Below are 6,793 nucleotides of genomic sequence, written 5' to 3'. Positions count from 1 at the left end.
TGAAATGCAGTCTCTTACTTTGCAAAATTTGTAAGCTGGTAATTGTCCATATAATAATCTTTGGTTCTCTTTGCTTAATAGTCCCTTCATCAGTTTGTTTGTTTCCCACATTACTAGAAGTAGGAAAAAGAAACCAAACTGTGCTTCCCACATGGTGCTTAAAAATCTCATTTCATTATACCAGTTATATATTTGCAAGTTTTACCTTGTTCATTAAAAAGGAATATCAGACTTTTGAGGATTTCACACTTGTGAATACTGAAATATGATCTTATCTATCCCCATTTTGTCCCCTAACTCTTCCCATGTCCCCTAACCACACCCCATCTCATGTCATGTTTGTTTGTTTGTTTATTGGCTACAGTGCCTGGATTTTATTTGAATTAATTTGATTTTTATGAGTTCTAGGCATGAGACAGCTTTGGCCACCATGCCAGGCACCAAGTTAGGATGAATAAAGAACTATCACCTGCTCTGCTGCTGACTGATGTAAGTCACCATCACCAACAAGGCATCTCTCTGTCTATTGCTGGGGGAATTCCTCTAATTTCTTTTTTTTGGGGGTGTGCATTGAACTTTATTGATGGTATTCAAGAGAGTAGGGAGGGCTCCCTAGGCCCCTCCTGTTATGGGGGTCTGGGATGGAAATTGTGAGGGAGATGCTCAGTGTTGGGGGCCGAGTTGGGATAGGGACTCCTCAGCAACAGGGGGCCTCTCTCTTGCTCTCAGTGTCCTTGCTGGGGTGGGTGGTCCAGGGTTTCTTACTCTTTGGAGGCCATGTAGGCCATGAGGGCCACCACCCTGTTGCTGTAGCCTTATTCATTGTCATACCAGGAAATGAGCTTGACAAAGTTGTCATTGAGAGCCCTGGCATCGAAGGTGGAAGAGTGGGAGTTGCTGTTGAAGTCGCAGGAGACAACCTGGTCCTCAGTGTAGCCCAAGATGCCCTTCAGTGGGCCCTCAGATGCCTGCTTCACCACCTGCTTGATGTCATCATACTTGGCAGGTTTCTCCAGGCAGCACGTCAGATCCACGACGGACACATTGGGGGTAGGAACCAGGAAGGCCATGCCAGTGAGCTTCCCGTTCAGCTCTGGGATGACCTTGCCCACAGCCTTGGCAGCACCAGTGGATGCAGGGATGATGTTCTGGGCAGCCCCACGACCATCACGCCACAGGTTTCCAGAGGGGACATCTACAGTCTTCTGGGTGGCAGTGATGCCATGGACCGTGGTCACGAGCCCTTCCACAATGCCAAAGTTGTCATGGATGACCTTAGCCAGGGGGGCTAAGCAGTTGGTGGTGCAGGATGCATTGCTGACAATCTTGAGTGAGTTGTCATATTTCTCGTGGTTCACACCCATCACAAACATGGGGGCATCGGCAGAAGGGGTGGAGATGATGACCCTTTTGGCTCCACCCTTCAAGTGGGCCCTGGCCTTCTCCATGGTGGTGAAGACACCAGTAGACTCCACGACATACTCAGCACCGGCCTCACCCCATTTGATGTTAGCGGGGTCTCACTCCTGGAAGATGGTGATGGGCTTCCCATTGATAACAAGCTTCCCATTCTCGGACTTGACTGTGCTGTTGAATTTGCCATGGAAATAGTCATACTGGAACATGTAGACCATGCAGTTGAGGTCAATGAAGGGGTCGTTGATGGCAACAATCTCCACTTTGCCATGTGGAGAGCAGATGGCAGCCCTGGTGACCAGGAGCCCAATACAGCCAAATCCGTTCAGACCAACCTTCACCATTTTGTCTACAGGACGAGGCTGGCACTGCACAAGAAGATGCGGCTGTCTCTGGAACAGGGAGGAGCAGAGAGCCATTCCTCTAATTTCTAATCACATGATTGTCATTTCCACCTGACATGTCACCCAAAATTATTTAGAGTAATATTTTTGAAATTATAATTACATAATTTCCATTATCCTTTGCCTCTCCCAAGTACCTCCTTGTTATCTTAGTACATTTTATGTTCCTATTTCTAGCAGTAGTCTACTTCCTGGCTATGTACAGGAGGTCTCTCTGTTATCTTTAATTCTTTTGACCGCTCATCAGAATTGCATTCAATGCCATACATTTACCAAGACTCGCCCCAAACTTATGCTTTCTGAATCATGCTCCTGAACTCTTCTATCCCCTCAAATCATTTGCATTTCAAACTTTGCATTGTTAGATATATTTCACAGTGCTTCCAAGTGACAAATGAATATAGCGAGGCTTCTTAAAAGAAGCAGAATTTATAGATACACACACATATATGTGTATATGTGTGTATATACATATATGTGTGCACACTCATATATGTAAAGATGCACATGTTAGTTATATTGAAATCATTGATTTATAGAACTTTGAACCATGGAAAATGTGAAATTTGCAGGGCAGGTCAGCAGGCTGGAAATTCAAGTAAAGATTTTATGCTGCAGCTTGTGGCAAACTTCTGTGGCAAACCTTGGTCTTTGTTCTTAAGACCTTTCAAATGACTGGTTGATCCTGATTATGTGGTGGATGTTAAATATATGCAGAATTCCTTCACAGCTGTACCTAGACTAATGTTGATCAAATAATTTGGTACACTGCTTCTTTGAGTTGATGAGTTAAAATACCATTGCAGGCAGTTGTCTTTATGTTTTTGTGTTGCTAGTTTTACTGAAATTGCTCATAGTCAGATATCACTTCATACTGTTATCAATAGTAGAACAGAAATTTTTGATAACCACCAAAATGTTCCAGGTTTTTTTTTTTTTTTTACTGTGGCTTTTTTGTTAAGTTGAAATTGTTTTTTATTTCCTGTTTCTTCACGTATTCATCCCATATGCATTTATAGAACAGCCATACTCTGGGGAGTAGAAAATAGTTATCATTCTAATCAGTATTCTCTACAATAATATGAATGCCATGTAATCTGTCCTACTGAATATACTGACAGCTACATGTGGGTGTTAAACATCAGATACATGAGTTGTGTGACTTAGGGAGGGCATATACATTTTTATTTAACTTTACCTTCAATTTAAATTAAATAAATATAAAAACTCAAATGAGAGTACTATACTGGACAATGGATTTTTGATTTACTCTTGCAAGACATAAGGATGAATTTAATTCTGATTATTGTTTCAGAGCATGCTAGAAAAACAAAGGATTTGACCTCTTTTGTAGATGAGAATTCAAAAGTGATGTAAGTTGTTGAAGGTGTTAGTAGTAGCGGGCGACTCAGGCTTTGGGCTAGCTGCTAAGCCAGCACACATTGCCTTGGCTTGCATTGCATCCTTATCTATTAGAGCATTTGTTCTCCATTTGGACTCTGACTGACTTTGACTGTGGGCTGTGTTCATGACCATCAACTTGGTTTCAGAATGATTGCATTTTACTAGCTCTGTGGCAGAGGATCTGATGTCTTCTGTTTCACAGCTTAGCTAACTTAGGACACACCACTCAGCTTGCAATGATGTCACTGGGTTGTTCTTTTTAGTCATGCATGACCTCCGTTGTAAAATGAATTATTTTGATATGAATCTAATCAGTGAATTAATCTGATGGCTGTATTTCTTTAACTTTGCTAGTCTCCAGTAATCACACTGAGAAACCAAGATTTATTTGAAGCCATACCTCAGTATTTGGGTCTCTAAATGATCTGCCTTAATCCCTGCTACCTGGGTTGCTAATCTGGCTGCCTCCCAACCCCAGCCCCATAATACTTGCAGTTTAATATTGTTCTAATTCTCTCTGATTTAGATGTTTCTTCCCAGAATCGCTCCTCCTCATGGCAGATCTGAAACTCCCTCCCTTTTTCTCTCCTTCCCCTGGCTGGTGGGAGTTTCTGCTCTATTCTCTTTTTTTGCCCAGCCACTGGGTGATTAGCATTTATTGACAAGGCAGAGAACACATGGTACGAATTGTTTATACAAACCTGATACAGGAGCTTCTAGACATAAGCATTTCAATGCCATGTCCAGATTGTAACAAGATATGAGGACAGAAAAAAAAATCAGCATTTTAATAATACAAGGATAACCTTTACACAGTGCATATAAACATTATGCCTGCACCCCATATGTTTTATTGAAGAAAGAACGCAGTTTGGTCTGTGTGACACTTACTCATTGGTATTTCCTCCGAGGGAAACGTCCGGCTTATCCATAGGAAGCACCTTTTGCAGCATCACCTTCCTTGATACATCTCTAGATGATAGAAGCGGAGCAGAGGAATATGAGCATTTCTCACAGGGCCGTTGATCTCTTTGTATTATGAGCAACCCTTTGTTCACTACCTCTGTATAAGATGAGACCGTCTACTCTGAAAATGTAACATGCCAGGACACAGTCCTCGTTAGGATGGGTTTGGAAACATTTTGCAGTGAACCAATCTTATGATGCCATAAGAACTCTGTTTAGTATTAAGCATGCCGAAGAAGTCTCCATTTGCTCTGTTTGGAGAAAGTAAAAGTAAAATAAACAAAGGCAGTCAGTTGCAGAATGAAGTATCTGTGCTTTGCAGTGTGCCCTAGATTTGAGGAGCAGATGGTGAACATCTGAGATGAGGACAACTGGACAAGATCATTTTGAACGTGCTTTGCCAACAACAGATTTTTCTGTCATACCGATCAATGATTGAACATGAATTTCTTATGGCAACAAGGAATGAAGATTGCTGTGTCAAGGAAGGAGATGATACTGTCTCTTGCAACAAATATTTACTATTTGGGGGCAGATATTCACTGCACGGTTGTGACTGACACAGTATTCAAAGTTCCATCATTTCCATGAGAAATGAGTCACCCGCTCATTGTTATCATTGAATCAAATTTAGATTGCATATTTGAGCCATAAGCACAACTCCCTCAAATCTGCTCAGCTGAAAAACATCAATAACTAAAGCTGCAAAAATAACCTATGGGATAAAGATAAACCATTATAAAATCAACTGTTGTTCACAGATAGTAATTTGGGGTTAGGATAATAATTTTTATTTTCTGATGTGGAAAAGTCTTGTAAATTATAACAAGCACAACAAAATCAACTGTATCTAGACAGCCTTTCTTTCACTCTAATCTTCAATACTACAGTTTCACGAGATGGCTTTCATATGTAAAATTAGTCATATATGGGGCTTCTGAGTGTTAGGGAAAAATTTTGTGGGGAGTTTATTCTTTATTTCTTACTGGCCTCATTTAATATGTGAATAATATCATATTTTGAAGAGCAAATTAGTTTTTATCCTTTTCTCTGCTGTAGGGAACCAGTGGAATAATTAAAACATTTAAATAACCATCAGCAGTATGAATAAAATATCAGATGCCTTCTAACAATATTTCATATTTAAACATTTATTAAAGCTAATGGGAGTTTTGCCTGCACAAAGACCATTCGATAGGAAATCTATAGAAGAATCTAATATGTATTTAAATAAGTAAAATAAAATGGAGCATTTCGTGGTGATAAAATAATCCGAATGGTACTGAGAACAGTGTGTCAAAGTGGCCACAGAGGCATGTTATCTTCAGACTGGTTCAGGTTAATTTGTGCATGGAACTCGTCTCAGAAATGGTTGCAAGAGTAAGTTCAGTGTCGCTTCCACAAGGGAGAGGACTAGAATGGAGAAGATGTTTTCAATATTTAGTCCTGACTGATGAGCGGAAAAAGATCCTGTCTTTCAGGGTCTCCTTTGCATCTCAAAACTGTCATAAAACAAGTTCAGAAAAATCACCATTACCCGTCTTGCTTGATGAAGCCAAAGTATTATTGTGCCTGCATCATTCACCTTTCTAAAAGACAGAGAGAGGATTCTAAAGGCCTTGAAACTTGACTCTTGTTTTGGTGGTTCATGCTCTAGGAAGATAGTTTTCAGGATGCAGCGGCACTTCTTTGCATTGGACATAAGTGACCTAACGTGTACTTATGGGGCCTGCTCTCAGGATCAGTGGATCACTGCTGAAGAGGACTTGCAGCTTCTGTAGAGGACCTGGGTTCAATTTCCAGGACTTACACTGCAGCTCACATATCATCTTCTGACACCAGACACCAGGCACATCCATGCTACACAGACATCCATGGTAGCAAAACATTAATACTCATAAACATATCTAATAAATAATAAAAGGTCCTTATGGAGTCTGCTAACAAAGCATGATTAAGTACCACCACCCACTCATGATCCTATTGTAGGGGCTGCTTGTCATTCTAGAATTTTATAAATCCATGTTTCTGGCTTCACGATAACCATATTATTTGAATTTTTTTCTTCTTACATTTCATCCTGAAAAATGCTATCCCTGAGATGGTGTCCTGCCCCTCCAGTCTTCTCTTGTCTGAGCCAGAAAACCCCAAAGAGGAAGTGTGTTGTCTGTTAAATTCCAATGAGAATTCTGAGGTGAAATCTTACTTGGCTTTCTCTCCACCACATGACCACACTTAAGAGACAACTCCAGTAACCAGGGGAGTCTGCACAGTGGTGGCCAGGGTTGTGCTGACAGGTATGGGGGATCTTATCACGTATTTATGAGGACGAAGAAAGGATGGTTCTTTAAAGAAAAAGGAAAAAATGTATATGTTGTTATTGTTTTTAACCAGAAATGAGAAGCAATAAATACAAATAGTCTATAAGTCTAGAGGAAACTTTTATCAATATGTATTTTATAAATGGCATAATTGAGGCTTATAGACATTAAGTAACTTGAGCAATAAGGCAAGATGGTTATTAAGGTTCTTTATTTTTAACTCCAGGTCTTTCCAGACATTGGTCCATGACAACCACTGTCACTCAGGCGAGGAAGAAGCAT

The 6,793-nt window shown here is 40.5% G+C and overlaps 1 pseudogene; it reads right to left on the bottom strand.

Moving 5' to 3' along the window:
* Positions 1-684: 684 nt before the first annotated feature.
* LOC110310463 (glyceraldehyde-3-phosphate dehydrogenase pseudogene) lies at positions 685-1,760 on the bottom strand (annotated as a pseudogene).
* Positions 1,761-6,793: the final 5,033 nt, after the last annotated feature.

The sequence above is a fragment of the Mus caroli genome, unplaced genomic scaffold (assembly GCF_978045245.1).
Source record: "Mus caroli unplaced genomic scaffold, Mus_caroli_1 scaffold_16, whole genome shotgun sequence".
Classification (NCBI taxonomy): domain Eukaryota; kingdom Metazoa; phylum Chordata; class Mammalia; order Rodentia; family Muridae; genus Mus; species Mus caroli.
Note: the sequence above shows the minus strand (reverse complement) of the source record. Positions and strands in the feature narration are given on the sequence as shown.